The sequence below is a fragment of the Bison bison genome, unplaced genomic scaffold, assembly GCF_000754665.1.
Source record: "Bison bison bison isolate TAMUID 2011002044 unplaced genomic scaffold, Bison_UMD1.0 scf7180017864473, whole genome shotgun sequence".
NCBI classification, from domain to species: Eukaryota; Metazoa; Chordata; class Mammalia; order Artiodactyla; family Bovidae; genus Bison; species Bison bison.
In genome coordinates, this window is record NW_011495034.1 from 8,346,808 (window position 1) to 8,371,592 (window position 24,785).

At 39.3% G+C, this 24,785-nt stretch overlaps 1 protein-coding gene across 2 annotated transcripts in view; it reads right to left on the reverse strand.

Moving 5' to 3' along the window:
- The window catches only part of PKIB (protein kinase (cAMP-dependent, catalytic) inhibitor beta), a 123,031-nt gene that overhangs the window by 78,073 nt on the left and 20,173 nt on the right, over positions 1–24,785 (reverse strand). For both annotated transcript variants that reach the window (XM_010861785.1, XM_010861783.1), the window contains exon 2: positions 16,904–17,001. The gene's annotated coding sequence lies outside the window, so the exon portion shown is untranslated. The remainder of the gene's footprint in view (positions 1–16,903; positions 17,002–24,785) is intronic.

Below are 24,785 nucleotides of genomic sequence, written 5' to 3' on the forward strand. Positions count from 1 at the left end.
CTGGACTTCTTCCATCATGGATGAGGGGGTGCTTTCTTCCTACTGCAACAGACACTCTGGATATAGAGCTGCTTTCCCTGCAAGCAATCCTTCTGCCAAAACTACCACGTGTGGATGTACAGAATGCCTTATCCACCATCATGGTATTCTACATGGCATTTTTGTTTCTGATCACACTTCACAGCAAATGAAGTCTGGCAATGCTCATTCACTGGTATTACAATTTTATCCATCATCCTGAAGCAGAAAGCATGACAGAACAGTGGAATGGCCTTTGAAGACTCAGTTACAGTGCTAGCAAGGTGGCAGTAGGTGCCAAGGCTCCAGGAAGAGATTATAAATACTATAAATCAGCATCCACTGGTGTGATACTGTCTCCCCTAGCCAGGATTCATGGGTCCAGGAATCAAGGGGTAGAAATGAGAGGGACTCCACTCAGTATTATCCCTAGTAATCTGCTAGCAAAACCTTGCTTCCCATCCCTGTAATCTGTTGTTTTGCTGGTCAAGAGGTCTTAATTTCAAAGAGAAGAGTTCTTTCACCTGGAGACACAGCAACGATTCCACTGAACTGAGTAAAAGCTGCCACGGGTCACCTTGGGCTCCTCAGGTCTCTGAATCAACAGGCAAAGAAGGGAGTTTCTATATTGGCTGGAGTGATTGATCCTGATTATGAAGGGGCAGTTGGGCTGTGCTACACAATAGAGTAAGAAAGAGTACGTCTGTAATACAGGAGATCCCTCAGGGCATCTCTTGTTACTATCAAGTTCTGTGATTAAGGTCAAGAAAACCACAATTCAATTCACAAGCCAATGAAAAAACCATAAAACAATAATCAGTGGCTCAGACTCTTTAGGAATGAAGGTTTGGGTCACCTCTCCGGGCAAAGAACCAGAAGGGGCTGAGGTACCTGCTTGAGGGCAAAGGAAATAATGGAATATATGCATGGAGTAGTGGAAGAAAGGAGTTATACACACCAGCCAAGACCATGTGACCAGTTTCAGAAATAAGGACTGTTAAGTTACTCGTCTTCTTCATTTTTCTATTATTTATGTTTGTCTGTGTGTCTCAAATATTTGTTGTTTTCTTCCCTCTCAAGTGCTTGTCTTCTAATATAAGATATATTAATAATAGGTAACTTTATATCACAGTATTTAAGTTATGGTCTATAAGAAGAGTGAACCCCCAGGGACCTTGCCCCTCTCCTGGGGAAAGGGTTAGCACACTTTCAGTTATACACAGTATAGCTCATGTTAGGCATAAGTATGACTTTGTTGTTGTTATTTATTTTGATATTAAGTATGATTTAAGGAAATGTGTCTGCATGTCAAGTTGACAAGGAGTGAACTGTGATGATCAGTTTAGGCTGTGATTCCCAGTTATTCAATCAAACACTGAATGAGGTGTTCAGTTCAGTTCAGTCACTCAGTCGTGTCCGACTCTTTGCAACCCCATGAATCGCAGCACGCTCGGCCTCCCTGTCCATCACCAACTCCTGGAGTTCACTCAGACTCATGTCCATTGAGTCAGTGATGTAATCCAGCCATCTCATCCTCTGTCATCCTCTTCTCCTCCTGCCCTCAGTCCCTCCAGCATCAGAGTCTCTTCCAATGAGTCAACTCTTCGCATGAGGTGGCCAAAGTACTGGAGTTTCAGCTTTAGCTTCAGTCTTTTCAATGAACACCCAGGATCGATCTCCTTTGGGATGGACTGGATGGATCTCCTTAAGTTCAAGGGACTCTCAAGAGTTTTCTCCAACACCACAGTTCAAAAGCATCAATTCTTCAGCACTCAGCCTTCTTCACAGTCCAACTCTCAAATCCATACATGACCACTGGAAAAACAATAGCCTTGACTAGACGGACCTTTGTTGGCAAAGTAATGTCTCTGCTTTTGAATATGCTATCTAGGTTGGTCATAACTTTCCTTCCAAGGAGTAAGCTTCTGGGAGGGAATTTTGTAGATGTGATTAACATTTACAATCAATCAATTTAAGTAAAGGAGATCATTCTCAAGAATCTGGATAGGCCTGATTCAATCATTGGTTGGTGTTGGTTGAGTCTTGTCAGACTGTTGAGACCCCACGCACGGATTGTACCCTGCCAGGCTCCTCTGTCCATGGGATTCTCTAGGCAAGAATACTGGAGTGGGTTGCCATTTCCTTCTCCAGGGGATCTTCCCAACCCAGGAATTGAACCTGAGTCTTCTGCGTTGCAGGCAGGATTTTTTGACTGAGCTGTGAGGAAAGCCTGATCCAATCACTGGAGAGGTCTTCAGAACAGAACTACTTTCCCTGAGGAAGAAGCAACGCCACTTGTGCCATTAGCTTCTGCCCTAGAGTTTTCCAGCCTGCCCTTCCTGCCTTAAGATTTCAGGCAGCCTCCACAAATATTTAAGCCAATCTCTTGCAATAAGTCATACTGGTTCTGTTTATCTGGAGGAACTCTAATATAATTATGTTCAAATTATGAAGGCATGTAAGTGAGACATATTAAAATGATTTCCACTTAAAAAATTCCATTAAAAAAGGGAACCTTGTTATTCATTGTGATTCCCAAGGGTGTACCAGAAATACAGTGTTTCTATGAATATGGTAGAAATTAAGATATGTAACTAAAACCCTGTTATAAGTAACTTCCCCCAAAGACACTGAGAAAGTCAGAATTTTAAGCCAGATTTCATAACAACCAAGTTTATCCTGACCTTAATTACATAAATTATTTGATAAATAAATGCTTAGTTTCTCTAGACAATACTCAATATCACAAAGAAAGTTATAGAATCATGGATTTTCTTCAATTGAAAACACTACTTGGAGAAACAGTGATGAAGCTTTGGAATTTCATAATAACCAAGTGAATACTTTTTAAAAGTGGACATCAGCCTAAGATTTAACTGAAAACAAAAGGAACAGGAATGCTTGGATTATGTTTTATCTGAGGATTTTTTCCTTTAATCACAAATATGTCAGTAGGCGTAAAATCTAGATCAAAAGCACAAAGCTGTTAAAAGATAAGACACACGTCAAGAATAAAAATTAAATTGTTCTCCCTGATTCCTTGGAGGTGGAGGTGTCCGTTTGATGCAGAGCATTCCCAAGTAACGTAAGAAGGTCTGAAATGACCCCCAGGGAAAAGGCCAGGTACCACTCCATGTCATTATAAGGAAATTAATTTCAGCAGCTTCCATGCCCTTTCCTCCTCCATTTCAAGCAAAGCTCAGCCAGGAACAACCGCTTGCTTGCTAATCCTCTCATTTTATACTCTTTTCTCTGAAAACTTCCTCCTTAGGATAAATCCAAGAAGAGTAGGAAATAACAACCCCTTTTGTATGCTGCACTTAAGCTCCATGTGAGCAGTTTCAACTGCAAGGAATTCATTCTGATTTGAAAGTTACTGCAAGCCTTATAAAAGAAAGAAAGAATGAAAACAGGTAAGGCAAATTGTCAGGGAATGTTTAACAGGAGGATTTCTATGTGCTGTTTCCCCTAAATTCTCTGTTCCTTATCAGTTCCTATTCTGAGAACGAGTAGAGCTGCATGCAGCTCTCAGGACTGAGATCATGAGAAACGGTATCTGCTTGGATTCCTTTCAGTAACTCCCTTCAGTGACTCTTTTCAGCGTCAGCAACCTTGTATGTATTAGACTACCCATATTGTGGCTATTGATAAAATTTCATCCTGTGTAATAGCTGAGTAATCATCTTAATAAAGATATATAAGCCTGCATTTGTGCTAATAAAATACCTTTGCTCCATCAGAGCTTGGGTCCCCGTGTCTTACTTTCTTTCTTCCTTTCTCTCTCTCTCTCCCTCCCTCCGGCTCTCTCTTTCACCTTTTTATCGTGGACTCCTGATCACCAGGTTCCGGTCCATTAAAGGACCCCAACAGCGAATTAAATCACAGGTGACTTCTAATTCATTAGCAATAAAGCACAATTGAGTAATTAACACATTTGTGTTTTTCATTTTTCGAAAGACAGTCACATGAATCTATACTAAGGACGATCAAAGGCAGCATCTAAAAAGACTGGCCCCATTCCCTACTCCAGCAACCCTTCAGGCCATACAACCCTCAAAACTGAGGGGGTCACAAGGCCTCTTTCACCTGTTCACTTCAGTTGCTCAGTCCTGTCCGACTCTTTGTGACCCCATGAACTGCAGCATACCAGGCCTCCCTGTCCATCACCAACTCCCAGAGTTCACCCAAACTCATGTGCATCGAGTCGGTGATGCCATCCAGCCATCTCATCCTCTGTTGTCCCCTTCTCCTCCCGCCCCCAATCCCTTCCAGCATCAGAGTCTCTTCCAATGAGTCAACTCTTTGCATGAGGTGGCCAAAGAATTGGAGTCTCAGCCTCAGCATCAGTCCTTCCAATGAATACCCAGGACTGATCTCCTTCAGAATGGACTGGTTGGATCTCCTTGCAGTCCAAGGAACTCTCAAGAGTCTTCTCCAGCACCACAGTTCAAAAGCATCAATTTTTCGGCACTCAGCTTTCTTCACAGTCCAACTCTCACATTCAGACACGACCACAGGAAAAACCATAGCCTTGATGAGACTGACCTTTCACCTGTGGCCCCACATAAAGGTCTCTGCTCTAATGCCCTGGCTGGTACCCTCCTCCCTCCAAATGGGCTTCAGCACTAGTCTAGCCAGTTTTCCCAGGGCCTCGATTTCATTCTCCAGCCCCAGCTCCAACCCTGGGGCCATACTGTGATCGGACCTCTCTGTTTATCTGCCTGGATATCTCCAGCTTCCAGACTCTGTGTCACCACAGCCCACCCACCTGCTGGGACACCATCTGCCGCATCTTGCTGGTCAACCTGGACTCCGGCTCCCTGCCTGTCAGGACAGCCTCCTGTTGTTCTAATCATTCTCTCCAGAAGATAAAGCCACTTAGCATGGCTGGACTGTCTCCCATGGGCTAGAACGAGTTCCCATTTCAGTTCCCAGCAGGTGGGCGGGCTGTGGTGACACAGAGTCTGGAAGCAGGAGATATCCAGGCAGATAAACAGAGAGGTCCGATCACAGTATGGCCCCAGGGTTGGAGCTGGGGCTGGAGAATGAAATCGAGGCCCTGGGAAAACTGGCTAGACTAGACTGACATGCCTCTTTCACCACTGAGGCATGTCCTGTCTTTAAAAAACAAGCTAATTTGTCCTTCTACCACCACTCTTATTCTGACATTACACTGCTCTAAGAACTACAAAATATTTCAATTTTAACAAGTTTCAAGCTTAATTAAAAGAGACTGAGAACTGCTTAACAGAGTTATGGGTGTGTGATAAGCTTAGAAAGATAGAAGTCATGTACAAACCTGTACCAAGAAAACCTGATAAACAGTGGAATTTTTTCACTGACACTATAGGGGTGAAAAGAAATAGTCCAATTCAGTTTTTCAAACAGATTGCCATCCAATAGCACATTGAAAAAAATGGAAATTAAAAAATGAAATAAATTAACCTTTCAGAAGGTAAACAAAATGTCTACATAATACCAGCACAAGTTCCAAACCCAGTTATAGAGATTGTCTCAGTCAATACAGTTATGAAACACACAGATATTTTGGCTATATTTAAAAAATTAGTTTTACACATGCCCCTTAATTTAAAACAAACAAAAAAATCACTGCTGTTAGACCATATAGCCACTGATTTGCTTAGAAACAATATTTTCACCAGCATCAGCTTAATGAGGTATACTGAAAACAAAGGCAAGAAACAGAAACTTAATATAATCTTCAAACTAGAAACACTCTTGTAGAAATCAAACCCAATGAAGTCCAATCACAGTAAAGTTTTATTAAACAATCAGTCATATAGACACTATTTTAAAGTGAAATTTGCTCAGTTATATCCAACTCTTTGCGACCTCATGAACTATGTAGTCCATGGAATTCTCCAGGCCACATTACTGGAGTGGGTAGCCTTTCCCTTCTCCAGCGGATCTTCCCAACCCATGGATCCAACCTCGGTCTCCCACATTGCAGGCAGATTCTTTGCCAACTGAGCCACAAGCGAAGCCCAAGAATACTGGAGTGGGTAGCCTACTATTTTAAGTGCTCTATAAATATCCATTGATTTAATCTTTTTAATCACTATAAAAGAGGAACTATTATCAGTTCCATTTTGCAGATGAGAACCTAACCTTGACACAGAGAGATTAAGAAATTCAGCAGGTAACAAATGGCACAAGTGGGACTAAAATCTGGTAGCCAGTGATTTAATCCACTGCACTGTTCTGTTATCTCCAAATGACTTGCTAAGACTCATGCAGCTGGATGGTAGCAAAGTCAGGTCCAGAATGGAGATTTGACTTCCAATGTTCTCTTTCCACCAATGTTTCCAAGTCATTCAAATATTCCACTAGTCAGAAAGACTTTGAAATCTCATGTTTATCTGCCTGGATAATAATAATAAATTGTCACAAGCAAAACAGCTAAAGAAAGATTTTAAAGTGCTGCTGATATTACAACTTGATGTGATGTGATTAAGCTATGATAAACATTTAAATGGGCTTCCCTGGTGGCTCAGATGGTAAAGAATCCACCTGCAATGAGGCAGACCTGGGTTTGATCCTTGGGTTGGGAAGATCCCCTGGAGGAGGGCATGACAACCCACTCCAGTATTCTTGCTGAGAGAATCCCCATGGACAGAGGAGCCTGACGGGCTGCAGTCCATGGGGTTGCGAAGAGTTAAACACAACTGATCACCTATGCACAGCACAGCACATTCATTTAAATACCTAAAACAGACTCTATGGATTAATATCATTTTCAGTGAAGGGGCTTGTTTTAAGTGGCCCCCTAGCAGTCAGCTCACAAAGTTGAGCCATGTCTGTATGACATACAAATAGCATCTAAACACCAACCAAACAGGGCTTTCCTGATGGCTCAGGTGGCAAAGAATCTACCCACAGTGCAGAAGACCCGGGTTTGACCCCTGGGTCAGGAAGATCCCCTGGAGAAGGGAATGGCTACCACTCCAGTATTCTTGCCTAGAGAATTCCATGGACAGAGGAGCCTGACAAACTACAGTCCATGGGGCTGCAAAGAGTTGGATACAACTATGCAACTAATACTTTCACTTTCACCAACCAAACTAAACCAAAGAGGATCCTTCACAGATAGTTAGGTGACGTGGATATAATGTCCCTTGAGGGACATTGTCCTTTTAGTTACCCTGAAGTGGCCAGGCCCACATATGGAACAATTATACACTGACAATTTAAAAAATAACTACAGCTAAAATAGATGGGGAAACAGTGGAAACAGTGTCAGGCTTTATTTTGGGGGGCTCCAAAATCATTCCAGATGGTGATTGCAGCCATGAAATTAAAAGACACTTACTCCTTGGAAGGAAAGTTATGACCAATCTAGATGGCATATTCAAAAGCAGAGACATTACTTTGACAATAAGGGTCCGTCTAGTCAAGGCTATGTTTTTCCAGTGGTCATGTATGGATGTGAGAGTTGGACTGTGAAGAAAGCTGAGTGCTGAAGAATTGATGCTTTTGAACTGTGGTGTTGGAGAAGACTCTTGAGAGTCCCTTGGACTGCAAGGAGATCCAACCAGTCCATTCTGAAGGAGATCAGCCCTGGGATTTCTTTGGAAGGAATGATGCTAATGCTGAAACTCCAATACTTTGGCCACCTCATGCCAAGAGTTGACTCATTGGAAAAGACTCTGATCCTGGGAGGGATTGGGGGCAGGAGGAGAGGATGAGATGGAGGATGAGATGGCTGGATGGCATCTCGGACTCGATGGACGTGAGTCTGAGTGAACTCCGGGAGTTGGTGATGGACAGGGAGGCTGCAATTCATGGGGTCACAAAGAGTCGGACACGACTGAGCGACTGAACTGACTGAACTGACAGCTAAAATATTCATGATATCTTCCAGTGATTTAAAGATACAATATTTGAGACAAATACTAAAAATCAGTTCATGTGCAGCTTTTGGACAATGACATCATCTTTTCAAGAATTATATCCTTGACCTTTTAGGGCTGTGTTTTACAATAACGGTAAGCACTAGCACTATACTTCCCTACCAATGGATTTTTCTTTTTTATGACTACAATCTCTGTGCTATTTACAAAGTATGATTATATGCTAATATTAAATTAATCAAAAGTTTTTTGTTCTGAAGCATTTGTAAATTAGTATTTTACAGAGTGAATTTATTTGTAAAATAATCAAATTAACTTTAATTTTATTAAGAACATAATTAGATGAAATTTGACACTCTATACATGATAATTTTTCACTTTCAATGTATCATTTAACTTCTATAAAATGCTTTAGCAATTAGATATTATTGCCAGCAAGCAGTCAAGAAGACTGGTTTTATGTATCTTATAAATGTATAAAATATCTTGTAAAAACAAAACCAGATTTGAAATGAGTAAAATTTTAAAATATTTGCAAGCCTTTCAATCTTAGGAGTTATATTAGTTTAAAAGTTTAAAGTAAAAATGAAATGATGAATTACTTATCCAAACTCTACGTAGGATAAATGATATAACTGCAAGACAACCTTCATATGAAGAATACCTGAGACTGGGCCTTAATTTCTGTTAAGAAAATTACAGACTTGAGTTGGAACTAAAATCCCCTATTAGTGAGTCAGTTTTTTGTCTCTTGTACAATCTTGGCACACCCAAACCTTGCTGAAACAGACACGTCATATTCATTACCTAGCCAGCTGTTAACAAGACAAGTATCGGGCAAAGGTAAGCAGACAACTAAATGGAACAGACGACTTCTGGTCACCAGTGAAAACTGATTTACCTGGCCACATTCCACTACCTAATGGGATAAATGGGACAAGGTATTTTATCCAGTGAAAAGAAATGATAACTATGTTTGCCTGGGCAGGGAGAGAACAATCATAAGGGAAGAAAAGATGGATTAAAGCCAGACTTTAACCACCCATTCTCAAGGCAAGATACCAGCAATTTCCTGATGAGCTAACTCTAAGAATTCATTATCTTACTTCTCTGCATTTTTATTAAACATCTAGTCCATGATGAAAAGAACAATGGACTGGAAAGCATTCCACGTTTTTCTTATCCCATGAAAGTGTTTGATTTGAGATTTGGGCTGGTATTTTGAGGACTAATCACTTACCACTTGTGTCACCAGAAAGTCATTTCTCCTACCAAAGGCTTGATTCCCTTGTTTGTAGGCTAATCCTCCATTGTGGTTTGTCTGGGAAAGTCCTAGTTTATTTACATTGTCCTGACTTCCCATCTGGGTTAGCTTCTGTCATTTTCAAAAAGTCCCAATATATATATAAAGACCATATATAAAGACATAAATTACAATGATGTTTTCTCTTAAATCTTCCAGCAATAACATCCTATCATCTATGGGCCAAATTTAGGAGTAAGGAAGGCCACTAAGGGTTAATATTAAATGTCTTATCAAAAAACACACTGCTATACTTAAAATGGATAACCAACAAGGACCTACTGTATAGCACAGGGACTCTACAATGTTATGTGGCAGCCTGAATGGGAGGAGGGTTGGGGGAGAATGGATACATGTATACCTACTGGTGAGTCTCTTCGCTCTTCACCTGAAACTATCACAACATCCCTTGTTGATCGGCTATACCCCAATCCAAAATAAAAAGTTTAATAAAAATAAATAAATAAAATGGAAGATTACAAGCATAAAAAAAAATACCCACAAATTTCACCCAAGGGAACAGAACTAGAACTATATATAACTACGTAGATCTCAATAACTCAGTGTTATGAAAAGTACTGTGGCATTATTTCTGTAAATTTAAAAAACACAAGCCAGGACTAAATATTGGAATGGTTATATAAACTTGTGGGTAACAGTATAAAATGGATTGGAACAATATGCACTAATTCATAGATACTTCTGAAAGGAGACTTAATTGTACCATTTTATTTCATTAAAAAGGAAGACTTCAAGCAAATGTGTCAATTCTGAGAGGTGGGAGTTGATTTTATGCTTTGTTCTTCTCAGCATTGTTTAAATGTCTCAATATGTAAGTTATACTAATAAAACACAGAACATGAACTACCAAAACAGAGTCTAAGGGTTAAGTGCAAAATTGGTGGGCCTCACTCCTTAGAGTCCTTCATTGTACTGTCTTCAAGGGAATCCTTCCCATGTCAGTGTTCTCAACCATAGACCCAAGAATATTTTGTCTTCAGTGATGAGTCAATCCCAACACTCCATCCCCAGCCCCTCACCATTTCATACATGAATCCCTTGTACCACTCTCCTTCCTAGTGGTACCAAGCTTCTGGGACTATCTCAGGTACCAGAGGTAGCCCATTATAAAATTTCAGGCAGCCTTTCCTTTAATTCAATGTATCTTTCTCTGATTTCCATCCACTCAGCCTAGTTTTGCCTCCTCAATCATGCAAATGATCAGCCTCATATAACTGAAGAAAGTTAGCATGTCATACATGAGGACCTTTCTAGAGCACTAAACATCAATCACTCCTGATATGACGACCTTTAAGTCTCCTCACAGTCCTCTGGTCAGTTTTTCTCTGGATCTTTAGATCTCTAGATCCTGCAGTTCAAAAACCCTGGAGAACTGCAAAGTATCCTTAGCTCTGCATCCTCAGTGCTCACAAATGGCACAGAGTAAATGGGGCAAGTGCTCAATAAACACTGAATGAAAGAATGAGAAAACGAGTTTTGCAAACAACTAAGACGGCAGTGGCACCCCACTCCAGTACTGTTGCCTGGAAAATCCCACGGACGGAGAAGCCTGGTGGGCTGCAGTCCACGGGGTCGCTAAGAGTTGGACATGACTGAGAGACTTCATTTTCACTTTTCACTTTCATGCACTGGAGAAGGAAATGGCAAACCACTCCAGTGTTCTTGCCTGGAGAATCCCAGGGACGGAGGAGCCTGGTTGGCTGCCGTCTATGGGGTCACACAGAGTTGGACACGACTGAAGTGACTTAGCAGCGAGCAGTAAATGGCCATTATTTTGATCACTAACAATTAGCGCTAAAGTGTCAAAGACCACTACCTTTCTTTGTATATATTCCCCTTTCTTTCCTTTACAAGGGTATCTGTTTGATTTCTTTGTTGGTGGTCTTATTTGTTTTGTTGCCCAGTTTTCCCATCAAAAGTCATTGCTCTCTGTTTTTTTTAAGTCTTCAAAATCGACAGTCTGGCTAGCATGAAAATTCTTAAGATTTATCTCTTTATCTTTAGGGTGTGCTTGTTTGATAGTGTTCCTCTTATTTAACACAAAATGGCTAAGCTTCTCTTTTGCTTTTATTATTTATAACAAGAAAACACTTTATACATTTCTTTTGGCTACTCCAAACTTTTTTTCTGAGGATGGTCAATAATAGATAAACCAAGTATAGGGATTTCCCTGGTGGTCTAGTGGTTAGGACTCTGCAGGGCGGCACAGATTTGATCCCTGGTCAGGGAACTAAGATCCCACAAGCCATGTGGTATGTACAAAAGAAAAAACAAAGATAAACTAGGTGTACATCTATGAACAAATAAAGATATATGCTTAAACCAGTATTTTGTTTGGCAGGGTTATTAGAGCTTATTTTTAGATTCAGGCATTTCCAGGTATGTCTCATAAGCCCCAGGATGGATCTGCAAAGGATATAACTTCCTGAGTACCTTAAAGTCCTTATAGGGAGGATGTTGATGATGGCTGTTAGCCAACCCCAATACCTCTAAGCTTCCTGAGAAAAAGTCACCTATTAACAATCCCACCCCTTGTGTCAGAGAGGGAAGAACCTCTTTAGAGTTGGTGGACAAAGCGAGCTGAAGAAACAAACTTGATCCAGGAATAACAGCTGTGTTAGGATAGAAGAGAAGGGTAAGGGAATGCAGAACAGTGGACAATTTGAACCTAGAAATGGAAAAGAACACCACGTATGGGAAGAGATGGGGTGGGGAGGGTCTTTCAGGTGAGGGACCACCAGCAGAAAGGCATGGAACAGGAGGAATGACCTCAGGAGCAAACAGCAGTGACCAGGGACACCCAGAGGGATTGAATATGAACAGAAAGATGAGGAAGCTGATGTACCTGCCGTTTACTCTTCTCACAAGATATTTGGGACTTGTCTGTGTGCATACTCGGTCATGTCTGACTCTTTCCAGCTGCATGGACTGTAGCCCGTCAGGCTCCTCTGCCCATGGAATTTTCCAGACAAGGATACTTGAAGTGTTAGTTGCTCAGTCATGTCCGACTCTTTGCAACCCCATGAATTGTAGCTCCTCTGCCCATGGAATTCTCTAGGCAAGAATACTGGAGTGGGTTGCCATTTCCTTCTCCCGGGGATCTTCACCACCTAGGGATCAAACTTTGTTTGCCTGCATTTCAGGAAGACTTTACCATCTGAACCACCAGGGAAGCCCAAGAATACTTAAGTGGGTTACCATTTCCTACTCCAGAGGATCCTCCCAACCCAGGATCTTCCCACATCTCCTGTGTCTCCTGCATTGCAGATAGAATTTTTACCACTGAGCCACAGGAGTAGTCTGTTTGGAGACTGGAGTCTAGAAATTTTTCTAATAGGGCCCAGCACAGAAAATGACTGCTTTGTTTATGTTTGTGTGAATTGACTGTCAGTCCAGGCTGATATCACCTGGGATATTTAAAATAAATCAAAGCTTTCTTTTTCTTTTTTTCCTTGTTCATTGATCATAATACATTTTGTTTTCCCACTTGTCCTAAAGCCCCAGCATAGAAGGAACAAAGCTACTTTAGAGGGAGATAAAGAAACAACTTTTCTTGCACCATTCTCTACAATAAAACAGGAAATACTTCTCTCCATTTTATCCTTGTGTCACTCTATGCAATTATCCACCACACAATTCAAGACAGAAAACTAGAATTGTTTCACTTTTATTAGAGATAAAGTGTTTTAATACATTGTAAAACTCCAGACATTACTCAATGATGTTGTAAATCACTTCTATTGAAATGAAATGCCCTGGCATATGTATGAATTATAAAACTGTCTAGCTGAAATTCCTTATTCTCTTGTATGCTACAATTCTAATTTAGCTGACCTTTTTAGGTGGAACAATCCTAACTTCCATGTCATGATTTGATTTCTAGAATTTCATCTTTGGAATTTGCTCCGTGCCTACAGCACAATAACAAATGAGCACTATTCCAGGATGGGCTTTGCTTTATGAAGCCTCAAAAGAGTAGTGCACTTGGGATATTGGTCAGCACTTGCTGATTTATTCATTCTATCCTGAAAAGAATTTTCAGATCCAGTGCTAGGCATGCTGTTTGAGTCCCCTTTCTGTTTGTATGTAAAAAATTTTAATATGTCCCACAGTCAAGTCTATCAATCTCCAATTACGGTTTTTGCCTTTGATGTCATATTAGACCAGATTATGTTTGCCGATTTTTCAGTTACATCTCATTATGCTTCTTTTTCAGTTAAACTAATATTTATTTGCATTTCATACAAACAAAAGATTCATGGTTACAATTTTTGCTAACAATTCACTATTAGGATTCTGTTCTTGTAATAATCAATACTTTCTCTACCAACATGAAATGCAGTCTTCATTGTATGTTACCCTTGTATGCTTAAATCTGGAGAATTTTCAAGATGATTTAGCTTCTCCTAAGTCTTTATTTTAGTAAAAAGTAACATACTGAAATACTGTCTTAGTAACAGTAATTTTTCATGTTTTAATACTTGGAATTAGAAGTTCTTTTTCATTATTATTCTGTTTCAAAAATTTGCTTTTCCTAGTCTATTCATTCTTCCAGATGAATTTTAATAATCATTTTGCCAACTTGGCCCTAAAACTCTTTTTATGGTCCTATATGGAATAGCATTAATTTTATAAATTATTTTGGGGAAACTAGCCTCATTACAATATTTATTATTCTCATCCAGGAATATAATATCAATCTTCATTACTGCTAAATCTTATTTTGCATTTCTCAATCAAATGCTATTTTCTTCATTTAAATCTTATACATTTCTATTATAGCTTACTCATAGATATATGATATTTCATTATTATTATTATAATGGCATTTTTCATATTTTATATTTGTAGCTATTATAGAAAAGTCAATTGATTTGTACATATTTATCCTCTGTATGTCCACTTACCTGAAGTTTCTTATTCTAACAGCTTTTCAATTAATTTTCTTGGGATTTTTAGTAAAAAAAAAGTATATATACACTCTTTTAAGAAAAAAAGGTGTCATCTCTCTGCTAATAACCATGACCTTTGAGAGGCAGTATATCATATGATTTAAAATTAAAGACTCATGAGTTAAGCCACTTGAGTGCTTATTTAGCTACACAACTTATTAGCTGTGTGATCTTGGCCAAGTTACTTAGCATCTCTGGGTCTCAGCTTCCTAATTTGTAAAATGAGAATTACAGTAGTCAATATTCCCTAGAACTGTTATGAAAATTAAATGAGTTAATACTTGTAAATCATTTAGAACAGCTTCTAGCATATACAATAAGAATTTTTAAAATGTTAGCTATTTTAAAAAATTATTGTATTTATTAAAATCTATAGAATGACGCTAATTAAATATAAGTGATGAAACAGGACATGTTGTAAGCATCTAATGTTTTTGTTTTTTCCTGCTTTTCACAATTTAAAAACAGCTCTCTATTCCTATGTTACTAAATTTTATAAATGTGTGTTCTTAAAAGAAATATAGTTACATTTTATCAAGTGTCATTTGGAATCAGGAAGTGAAAAAATCGTAGTTTTATCCTTTAGTCTATGACTATGAAATTACAATAAATTTCTCAATATTTAATCACTTGTACATTTCTAGAAGAAACATCATTTTGTTGTATTATTCTATTTTATTGATTTCTACATTACTATATTTAGTATTTCAGTGAATTTTTGTTATATTCTTTTTTGTAACACTTTTATTATTTTTCAAAAATTTTTTTTGTTAAATGCTCCTCACTAAATGAATCAGAAAAATGTTTCATCTCTTTTTTAGAGTTCATAGAATAAGGGATAAAGTGTTCCTTAAAAATGTATATTTTCAACCATCAACTATAAATACCTGATGGACACAAGATACTTTTTAGCTCATGCCAAATCTCCCTATCCAAGGTGGTCAAGGACACAGGCATAAGCATCAGACAAAAATCAGGCTCAAATCCTAACTTCACCACCCACTAGCCAAATGTGTACGCTTGGCAAAGTGCACTTTTTCACAAGGAATGACTATGCCTTCCTTACTTTCCCCACAGTCATTGTGAGGATTACATGCTGCTGCTGCTAAGTCGCTTCAGTCGTGTCCAACTCTGTGCGACCCCATAGACAGCAGCCCACCAGAATCTGCCGTCCCTGGGATTCTCCAGGCAAGAACACTGGAGTGGTTGCCATTTCCTTCTACATTGCATGAAAGTGAAAAGTGAGTTGCCATTTCCTTCTCCACTGCATGAAAGTGAAAAGTCAAAGTGAAGTTGCTTAGTCGTGTCCGACTCTTAGCAATCCTGTGGACTGCACCCCACCAGGCTCCTCTGTCTGTGGGATTTTCCAGGCAAGAGTACTGGAGTGGGGTGCCATTGCCTTCTCCAAGGATTACATGAGATTATGTTTATAAGCCTCTACCCACTCGACCCACAATGAAGACTCAATTATTTTACGTTAGTTTCAATTTTCCTTAAATACAAAATGAATGTATATAAATGTATTTGCTGTTTTATCTTAGTATAGAGATTCCAGTCGTTTATGTAGAAATATAAATGCTTTCTGATAAAAATTTTTGTCATATTAGTTCTACCTTTTATTAACAGTAGATTTCAATTTCCACTGACACAGACTTGAAAAGTTGACATAAAAGTACTAAAAATGCTCAGATGACACAAGAAAATGAATCCACTGCCATTGTTTAAATGAAATCACAGCAGGTTAATAGGAAAGCTGCATTGCTTTTTAGAAACCCAGGCAATGAGCCCAAAGCAAATGTAACGTCTTCCATTTTCCTGTTCCCTTGGAGCTCTGTTCTCATGGAATCCAAGAGTGGGAGGAGGCTTCCTGCAGTCTGAGACTTACTCCATGGTCTCTGGTCTGCCATCTTCACTGAAGCAGGGGAGCAAATTTCTAACTCCCAGTGGGAAAACACAGCACTGAGATGAGAGAGGCCATCAGCAGCACACAGAAAACGGTTTCTCAAAAAGTATTTGAGATTTATGTGTACCAGTTAATGTCATCGAAACTATTTCCTTCTATGTACTGATTATAAAGCTATTGCTATGGTCTCTAGGGAGATCAGTATTTGAAGAGTGGTAAATTTATAGGCTTCACAGGTGGCGCCGTGGTAAAGAATCTGCCTGCCAATGCAGGAGACGCAAGAGATGGGGGTTTGATCTCTGGGTCCTGGGTCTGGAAGGCCTTCTGGAGTAGAAAATGGCAACCCACTTCAATATTCTTGCCTGGAAAATTCCATGGAAAGAGGAACCTGGAGGGTTACAGTCCATGGGGTTGCAAAGAGTTGGATATGACTGAGCACACACACAAGTTTATAGGTAATATTATACATTTTCCTTCTGTTCTAAAGGATACAAATTTAAAACTTTATTTTGGTGGGCTAGCTGCCTCTGTTAGGTACAGTTTAAATAAACACAGCTAAGAATGTAAATATCACACCAAGCTTAGTCTGTGTACTAATCGCTGGTCCCTGGCAGACACTGGATGGAAATGTGTAGCTCAAGTTCTCCACATGCATGCTATTAATTTGACATTAGCAATAGATTCTATCAAGCTTCCATTTAACCATATTGATTTGTTTTCTAAAATACAGACCTCCCACTTTACTTTTCCTTTGCTTTCCTCTGGATCTATAGCAACAAAGACATTTTCAGGGACACCCTCAATAGCAGGATTGATGGATCAAAAGCATACCCACCTCTATCTTTTCTGCCCCTGTGTAGTCTCAATAACTTGATGGTTTCCAGCTCCCCCCAGATTTCTCTTGATTGAGTGCCTTTTCAGTATACCATGACCCTTGAAGGAAACAAAGGGGAAAAAAAGATGTATTAAGATAAACATCCTTTGTTTCTTGTCTGTTTTGGAAAAGAACAAACGGTTCCTTGGGCAATAACATCTAATTTAATGACAAAATGACACACAATTTAAAAAATAACGTTCATTGCTGTTTTTTCATTCCTCATCCTGACTTCTTTTATTCGTTTCTGACTTATAATAAGAGCAGGATAAATTCCCTTGAGTAAGCAGCTCAGCACTCTCTTATTATTTTGTTCCCTATTTAAAAATTTTTTTTGTCATTATTATTTTGTCACCTATTCAAACCCCCCAGTTGTATTTGGATCAACTTTTTTTTGTGTTTTACCCCAAGACCATGTAATGTGAGCAGTCAGAGACATACCTACTAAATAGTAAAATCAACAATAGAGCAAAATACATTGCTTTCTTCAGCTTTTCAACTTTCCACTGAAATGAGTTTCACCAGCTGAGTGCCAGCCTTTCTCAGATGTGTGACTTTAAAAGCCATACCTCCCTGCAGTCATCTTCGAATTTCAATGCCAAGGAGCAAGGACATTGTTTTCCTCAATTACATAACACAGTGATTGGCATTCTGGAAGAGAAGATCCACCCAATAAAACCTGGCCCACACATAATGCCTCAGCATCAAAGGGTAACTTGAAATTTTGCTATGAATGGGCATCTGATACACTTGCACAGCTTCCTTGTTCCTATCCTTTTAGGTCTTTCTATATCAAAAGCCCCTGTTTAAAAACTAATAATGTAGAAAACAACTGAGTTATTTTCATTTCCATGGACATTTCTGACAGAGGTGGCCCCTGCCAATCGCTGAGTAAACCAGGCTCCCTTTCACTCAGGCGGTCTACATACTTGAGCAGACACATGCCAAGTGCTTAGCTGTCCCAGATGACAGAGCCAAGTTTCATGTTATGGAGATCGTCTGTTCCTTCTTCTATAAAGCATGGAGCCAGAAACATCAATATGCCTATGCTTGTATGTGCTAACTTTACTAAGATCATTCAGAGTAGGAGCGTCCAGTACTGCTTGCTGTTTTCTTTCCTCATAAGCCACCAAATTGTCTACTCCAGGTTCATAATTGTCCTCAAACTCACTCTTCCTTTCAATTCCATTCCCACAGGCACCATCTAATTCCACTCTCCTCACCCACACCTGCTTCCACCTCAACGATTCTTACAGACATTACGTCTCTCACTAGTCTTCCCAGTTTGAGAAATGCTCCTCCCAGTCCATATTCCACAGACCACTCACACTGGGACAGTAACTGAATTTGTAATTTGTGTAAAACCTAGGAATTCTACATGGTAGTAATATTTTACCATGATGCTCAAATACAGTCTTTTTTTCCAAATACCAACAGCATCATGCTAGCCATCTTTCAAGTTCATTTGCAAATAATTTCATTACTTTTCTCTTGCCTTTGCTTCCCACATTTCCTCATAGCTTACAAGTAAGTCAGTAAAAGAAAATCCTCAAGGCTTGTAACATCGAGGCAGAAATGCTCGTCAGTTCTAGCTCCAGCTCACCCCTGCATCAGATGCTGACTTTGAAGACTCATCTTTTTCCACAGGTAAATGACAGAGCCTTGTTTACCGAATGGGGATGAAAATATTTACCCTGCTTATCTCTCCAGGCTGTTCTGGGAATCAAGAAAGATCACAGACGATGAAACACAAATAAACAATGTTATTTTATTACCCTCCCTGAAGTCCTGCGTAAGTAAAATATGTGTTTCTTATGTTTAACACCCGATTTGGTTTGGGATCCTAAAAAGGTAGCTGTGATCACACTCCCAAGTCTTACAGCTTCTTTTCGGGACTATGATGTTCTGAAGCGTTTTGTTTTGGCTTCCAAAGGAAAAACAAAACACCAAAGGAATCATATTCTAATATATTTGCCTTCCGAAGACATACTGCAATTGAAAAGGGAAAGAAAAGGAACTCAAAACTATGAGAAATCTTAATTGGCTGAAACTGCCATTTAATAAACCCAACTGTCATTTGTGCCACAAATGTTAATACAATCTCTAAAATCCAGCTAAATCCTCCAGATATTACTGGACACTTTGCAACAAGAAATACCATCCCACTCCCCATCACTGCATTGTAGGTTTTTACTTGGAGAATGGAGAATGTGTACAATAGGATGTTTGTTCTGCTTCTAAAGAGGAAATAAAAATATCAACCTAAATATCACTTCATGTATAAGCAGTACTGTGGCCTCCATTTAGGGAGGTTTTACTTTAGACTTAAAAAAAAAAAGGAACATATTTGAACTCATGCATCTAAACAAACCAACAAAAGTGTAGATATTAAATGCAGAAAGAACAGAACAGAATGATAGGAATAAAGTCCATGGCTGTGTTTTCTTAAAAACCAATGAGACGAATGTGAATCAGAGTTCACAAAGTTTAAATTTTTCTTTAAACTGCACATGTATAATCAAGTAAAGAAACACAACCTTCAATAACTACTTTATTATATAATTATTTTATTTGAAAACTATTGTCCCATATTAAGAAGGTAAGTTTGTTCACTCATTCACCCAGATATTCAAAACCCAGTATTTACTGATTAGACTTTCTAAGTGCATGCATGCTAAGTCACTTCAGTAATGTCCAACTTTTTGCAACCCTATGGACTGTAGCCCACCATCCTCTGTCCATGGAATTCTTCAGGCAAGAATACTCGAGTGGGTTGCCATTTCCTTCTCCAGGGGATTCTTCCTGAACCAGTGATCAAACCCATGTCTCTGGGGTCTCCGGCACGGGCAGGTGGGTTCTCTACCACTAGACCTACCTGGAAAGCCCAGACTTTGTACAAGTTGTGATAAAATGTGCTGGTTTGAATGCCTTGGCCACATAGCTGCTGCTGCTGCTAATGCTGCTGCTAAATCGCGTCAGTCGTGTCCGACTTTGTGCAACCCCATGGACTGAAGCCTACCAGGCTCCGCCTTCCCTGGGATTCTCCAGGCAAGAATACTGGAGTGGGTTGCCATTTCCTTCTCCAACGCATGAAAGTAAAAAGTGAAAGTGAAGTTGCTCAGTCATGTCCGACTCTTAGCGAACCCATGGACTGCAGCCTACCAGGCTCCTCCTCCATGGGAGTTTCCAGGCAAGAGTACTGGAGTGGGGTGCCATTGCCTTCTCTGTGGCTACATAGAGCTAGCAACAAATAGCAAAAAAAATTGCACAAATAGGCCATATTAAAAACTTCCTGGTCCTTCTGCCCAGAATGCAGGTCATACCCCTGTGTTCTCACGAGTAGGCTCTAAGCTTCCTTAAAAGCCAACTCAAAGGTTGCTGCTTTGGTAAAGCTCTTTGGAACTGCTCAAGTTTCTTATGAGTCATCACCCCTGCCCCTAAATCACTTTGTTCATAACTCTCTGATGCACTTATCATGGTCGACTTCTCATGATGGCTCTGTGCATGTCTGTCTCTCTTAGCAGCCTGTGAACATCTTGAATGGCAATGTTTTATTCATCCATCTACAGCACTTAGTATTTTATCTCTAGCATTTTCAGATATGCCATATCATGGTCCTTTTACCTTTTTTAAGAGCTGAAATACACTTACATTTGCTAAGTCACTTCAGTCGAGTTTGACTTTTTACGACCCTGTGGACTGTAGCCTGTCAGGCTCCTCTGTCCATGGGACTCTCCAGCCAAGAAAACTGCAGTGGGTTGCCATGCCCTTCTCCAGGGGATGCTTCCCACCCAGGGATCAAAACCTCATCTCTTATGTCTCTTACATTGGCAGGTGGGTTCTGAACCACTAGCACCACCTGGTAAGCCCATTTATAAAAGGGATCACAACTAAATTAGCACTACAGTATTCTCTTCAAATTTCTTTACATATTTTTAAGTTTCCCTCTTTTAACCCTTAGACTAGTATCTTCTATTTTTTTTCTACTGTATATGTTTGATTTCTACAACTGCAATAGTTTTTAAACTACCCTACTAACCAGATCCTTGGCAACTGCTACATTTTCAAAATTTTTAATAGCTATTGTATGTACATAAAATCACAAATAACCTGTTTTATCCATTCTGTCATTCATCAAATACTGTTATCTACCATGTGGTAAATCTTCCCTCGTAGCTCAGTCAATAAAGAATCTGCCTGCAATGCAGGAGACCTGGGTTCAATCCCTGGGTCGGGAGGATCTGCTGGAGAAGGAAATGGCAACCCACGCCAGTATTCTTGTCTGGAGAATCTGATGGACAGAGGAGCCTGGCGGGCTATAGTCCATGAGGTCTCAAGACCTGGACATTATTTAGCAACTAAACCATGTGGTAGATGCCACAGAGAAAACAAAGACCCTGTTTCAGGGGACTCAGGGTTACAGCGACAGCAGCTGATAAGAAATATACACAAATGACCAAAATCAAAAATTTACCTAATTTCTGTAAATCTATCTAATCTATCTAAAATCTATCTAATCTATCTCTAATCTATCTAAAATATTTAATTCAAAAATTTTTGACTGAAGCCTCAGTAGCTAAAGAATGAATTAAGAGAAACTGATGAAAATGACTAAGAATCAGAAATACATTCATGTTTCAGATTCAATTAGTACAGTTAAACATCCTGTTTCCTAAGGTTCAAATCAATATCACAACCATAGGCAAAGTAAAATCAGGTTTTCTAATTAAAAATATAATACCTATACTGTAATATTGTTTTTACATAACAATTTGGCAAAGTTGAACAAGAATCTTTAAAATGCTGAGCAACTTTGGCCCCACAATCCCACTATCAAACCGCCTTGACCCTTCAGGTCTCTAGGATGACCCTCGTTTTGTTTGTGTTGCTGCTAGGAGAGGAGAAAAAAAGATTTCAACATTTCATAAATACCTGTTCTGTGTCATGAGTCTTGCTAGACACTTTGCATTTATTCCACTTTATCATCACAATTAACCTTTTTTTCCAAAAAAGAAAAACAGACTTTTTTTGAAGATGGTGATACCTCTCTAACGTCACACAGCTAATAAATCACAGAGACAGGGTTCATATTCAGCTCTGTCTGACTAGAAAGCCTGTAACTGATCTGCTATGCATCATTGCTGAAAATATACCTGGACTGTTGACCTAGCTTTTACATATAACTTTCCCCCTGTATTATTTTTCTCATGACTAAAAGGCAGTTCCTTGATGCTTCTTATCGCAAACCTCTAAGAAATATGACTTTTTTGGAGAAACCGTCACTTATTCATTTCCTCTATTTTTTAACCATTTCCTCTTCCTTCACATTTCACATATCAACTAAAATATATCTCATATTTCATCCTGAAGAGAAACAACCTCAGTGCAAAATGCCTACTGAATTTATTTTGTATATCCACTGAATTTGAATGGATATAAAAAAGTTTGATTTAAAAGGCTTCTGACTATGGACTATATAGGCTCAAACAGTAAATTAAACAAATTTAATTATGTAAAAGATTCCATAGTTTTCACTATTTTGCATTCTCTCATTATATCATTATAACCTAAAAACAGTTTGTTGTGAATATTGCTTCATGCTGCCCTCATGAAATAATACAGAGCTCAAAATATAGCATTATGATCGAGAAGCATTACGACTCTGAAGACAGACTTTCTGATTATGAGTCTTTTGTGTGCATATTTATCCTGGTTATTTGACCTTTCTGGGCAGGCCTAGACTTCTCTGCGTGTAAAACATCCATAATAATACTACCTCTCGCATACAGTTGTTGGGAAAGTTAAATGACATGCTTAATTTATATATAGGGGCTTTCCAGGTGGTGCTAGTGGCAAAGAACCCGCCTGACAACGCAGGAAACCTAAGGGACATGGGTTCAATCCCTGGGTCAGGAGGATCCCCTGGAGAAGATTACCAAGACTACCCACTCCAGTATTCTTGCCTGGAGAATCCCACGGACAGAGGAGCCTGGCAGGCTACAGTCCATGGGGTCACAAAGAGTTGGACACGACTGAAGTGACTTAACACTCATAGCACACGATCTATATGGATCAGTACCTGGCATATACTGGGCTGAATATGCTTTAGATTCATTAACACTCTTACATAACAAAGATAAATAGAATGCTTCTGTGAATGATACACATGATAAAAAGTAAAAAGTTCACTTTTACATGTTAAGTAGCTTTAAAAAGAAGGCATCTTAGAAAACATTTTAAACTTTCTATCACTATTTATATACCACCTCAGTTGTACCCTAATTGAATGGCTTAGACACATTAGTGCACGGACATGTGTGCAAAACAAAAATCTGTGTGCACTTCTTGAGAGGAATTTTTAAGTTTTTAAGTACATTTTTCAAAAAGAATATAGGTCCCTTAAAGAGTACAGACTCTAATGCCAACAAACAAATCTCCTCCTCTGTACCCAAAGCCCTGCTTCCTAAAACCGTTACAGGCAAACAGTTACAGCACAAGGCCAGAAATACTGAATGAAAAAACAGGAAGAGAGAGGGAGATAAGAAAGGTTTACATCACTTCTCTCTAGCTGGTCAGTGTTAATTATTTCTCATGCCTCTACTTCACACTTTAGCCTTCCATGTAACTGTGTATTATTCCAATACACTGAAAGAGCTCAATTTTTGGCCTTTAATATATGTTTCTGGATCTTCAGGAAAAGGTTTACTCAATACAGGCAATTTTAAGTCCTAAAATCAGAACTTCTCCTTCTTACAAGAATTAATTAGTTTCAGCTATCAACTCTCCTGAAGAGTCATTTATAGACAGTGTTAAATACTAAAAAATAAAGTCATATGTGGTCCTGGTGAAGTATCTTCTGACTTTTCTATACAAAGAGAAAATTCAAAGCAGTATCTCAAATAACAGTAGCAAGTCCTTGCGTTGATACTGAATCAAATACTTCGCCATGCAGGCCCACTTGACTACACAGGAGTTAGCTTGCTGGTTTTTCTCAAATGTAAATATTTGCTTTGGCTAAATAACGTTAATAGGGCAAGTTACATATTACATGAGGCATTAAAAAAAAAAAAATTACTTGCCATTGACCCAGAAAACAGACACTGCAACAAAGTCTGAAGGAGAAAGAAACTGGAATGAATGTATCTGAAAGAGAACTCTGGCTGTCACAGCTACCTGCCTTGCTCCAAGTTCATGTTTAATTAAACTTACATCAATAATTCCATAAACTGTTTGCATGTTCATACAACATGAGTTATCATCTTTGATTCTAAGGTCAAATACTTACTGCTAACAACCCTTGCGCCTCTGAGGGAGGCTTGGCCCCCTGCCAGACTGTACTGCTTTTTCCATGGGGACAGGCCCGCCTCTACTGTACTACTCCGTGGGGGATGAGACAACAGCAGCAGCCCCCTGGTTGCTCAGCAACAACCCCTTATGACTGCTCCTCTTGGACTGCTAGGCAACAGGGCTGAGTCTGACCCAGCTACTCCCAGCAGCACGCCGCCTCTCCAGAGGGCTGGGTTAGCAGGAGGCTAGGGGCCCTAAGTGACTAGTTATATAATCTAAACGCATTTCTCTTGGTGCTCCCCAACTAAATAAAAATCAGAGCAGAGTTAGCTCCTACCCTGAAGGGTACCCTTGAATGTATCCTTAATTTAAACTCTATCCTTGAATCTTTAGAGAAGCTGACAGAAAACTAATGCATTAGAGCCCAAATCTGTGGCCAAAAAAAGCCTGTGGAAAAAAAGAAAAAAAACCACACACATAAAGGAGGCCATTTCTCTTAAAATCACGTTCAAAAATATGACTTTCAAACCTTTTACAAATTTCAAAAGATTTTACG